This window comes from Sinocyclocheilus rhinocerous, unplaced genomic scaffold (assembly GCF_001515625.1).
Source record: "Sinocyclocheilus rhinocerous isolate Xijiao unplaced genomic scaffold, SAMN03320098_v1.1 scaffold1458, whole genome shotgun sequence".
Taxonomy (NCBI): Eukaryota; Metazoa; Chordata; class Actinopteri; order Cypriniformes; family Cyprinidae; genus Sinocyclocheilus; species Sinocyclocheilus rhinocerous.
In genome coordinates, this window is record NW_015633180.1 from 376,463 (window position 1) to 379,154 (window position 2,692).

The following is a 2,692-nucleotide window of genomic DNA, read 5'->3' on the forward strand; positions in this document are numbered from 1 at the left end:
TTCAAAATGCTGATTTGTTCAGGAGCAAAGCAAATGGGTCATTGAACCACTCACACAAACGATTCATTCAAAGACTCGGATTCATTCAAGAATGAAACGCCTGTGTTTTAAGTCAAATAAAACACACTGTTTTGTGTCTAAAATGAAATCAATTCATACTCATTACTAATGAAACAGTACTGTCTAAAATAAAAGTCATAACTTCTGCGTATTCACACTAAAATCAATACTGGTCTGCACTTCACTATAATGTAAATGCATTCGCCTCATGTTGTCCAGTGCGTCACGCAACTTTGCTACACAGATTTTTATAACTGGACTGCTAAATAAAATGTGCGGTGCGACAAAGAAATAGACTAAAAGGGTAATGTGGCTGCAGATCCGAGGTACATACATATTTCTGCAATAAGCACCTAATACTTGCCATAGAGAAACTATGCCTACACAGAAGTAAACCCTGTCCATTTGTTAGTCTGGTTGTTTGATGAGAGAAAGACGAAATGCTGGAGTTACAATAAACACCTTAACAGCGGAGGACTCTTATTCTGGTGCACAGAACTGAAGATGACATGATGAACATTTTGCTTGACCAATCAGTGAAAAGGGGCGTTTAATTCCCTCCTACACGTGGAAATCGAACATTGACATTCAGAAACTATGCCTACACAGAAGTAAACCCTGTCCATTTGTTAGTCTGGTTGTTTGATGAGAGAGACGGAATGCAGGAGTTACAATAAACACCTTAACAGTGGAGGACTCTTACTCTGTTGCACAGAAATGAAGATGGCATGATGACGGCACCGTTTCATTTTTGCTTGACCAATCAGTGAAAAGGGGCATTTAATTCCCTCCCACACGTGAAAATCGAACATTCAAGCTGTTTATCCATTTTCTACCCCTGAATGTAAAAACGAAAAATTAAGGCAAATTCTAGTCTTTTCATGTTTTTGAAAAAACGAAAAATGGTGCCATTTTCTCATGTTTCTGTTTTCAATATTAAATCAAAAAACTAATGAACAAGTGTACAAGGACCAAAGTCACACAGTCTATATGTATGTTTTATATCTTGATTTATACCCCTAAAAGGGCAACGTATCCCCTGAGATACAAACATTTAGAGACAGCATTTAATTTATAAAATGTCAATGTAAACTTAATAAGCTAATGCTGAACAACAGCTTTTTAAACAGGTAAGTCCCCTCCAACGTGTGTAAATATGTGAACTAGATCAACTTTTATCGGAGGGTGAGTAGATTTCCCACTACAGGAGGCCATGCAGGTTTAAATGCTGCCCGTGAGCTAAACAAAGAATGGAGAAACAAAAGTCACCTCATCTAAATATTCACAACAAACACCCTTTCAAGATGAAACCAAGAAATGAGACCTACGCTTTCACTGCTTCTCCCCACAGCTTCTCAAATGTTTGTATCCCCCAGGATACGTTGCCCCTGAAAATGTGAGGGTTTATAATAGCATGTGCTGTATGGTCCTAGATCACATGTAATTCATTACCATGACATAAAGTCATTTGGAAAGATGTTTTGGCAGCTGAACAGTCAGTATGTTGTTAATAAATAGCAGTGCAATCAATACAAAGTACAAGCAAACAGTAAAAATCTGTACTTCTATCCTTCACAACCTTGTTTTCACCCATGTCAGAAATTAAATATGGTGGTGCCTGACTAAGGACTATTGACAATTTTTGTGAACAGTGGTGCACAAATATTAACTGGCAAACCTGGTCAACCTAAAGCCAATGTGACTCGAAGAATGAGCCAAAATATCGAAGGGTTCAATCAGAGGACCAGTTCTCCTCTGTACAAACCGATGGCTGTTGTGTCGATGAGATCTTCACAGGGAATCTGTCTCGAGGGCTCATCCAGTTGTCATGGTCTCCGCTGACATTCAGGGCTGTTGTGGTTGTCTCTAGGTGCAGGTCCACCATATGATCTGGATACGGACTGTAATCTTGCTGACTACGGATGAAACAGAGAGACTAATATAAGCGTAGATGCCATTCTTCTTAATAACAAGTAAGTGTTATGGGAAGTGTTCCCGGGTTCTGGTTGAACTAATTTATTCAGGCTAACAATCCTTTAACAGATTTGAATTATAGAAATGTTATAGTGTGCTTTGTGTATGCCAGGTTAAAGAGATGGGTCTTTAATCTAGATTAAAATTGATGGTGTGTGTCTGCGCCCATTAAGTAATAGCAAACTGACAGTAAAAGCAAATCTACTGTATATATTATATGAATAAAAAAATAAATAGAAATCTGAGGACTCCCTGATTGCATCTATTTTGTAAATAAACATGCTTGTTATTTACTTTTAAGTAGGAAAGAGAGAAAAATTTAGCAACCGAAGTTCAAGCAAATTATCATTTGTTTGTTGCAGCATGAACGTCATCCTGACAAAATGCACCACTAATGTCAGAAAAGGCCAGCCCATTAATAAAACTGGGACAGAGGGGAAAAAAGTGAAGATATGAGCAAGAAAGGCTATTTGTCATTTGTCCTGCAAACAAACCCAGATTTTTTTGCAAACAGATTTTAATTTAATTGAAGTTGTATGTGTGCGTGTGTGTGTGTGTGTGCACACTGTAAATCCTGATAAATTTACTCCTAGCTAACACTTTTTAGTTTACTTTAATTGTAAATTGTGTTTGATTTTAACTGTAAAAATCCAGTTGT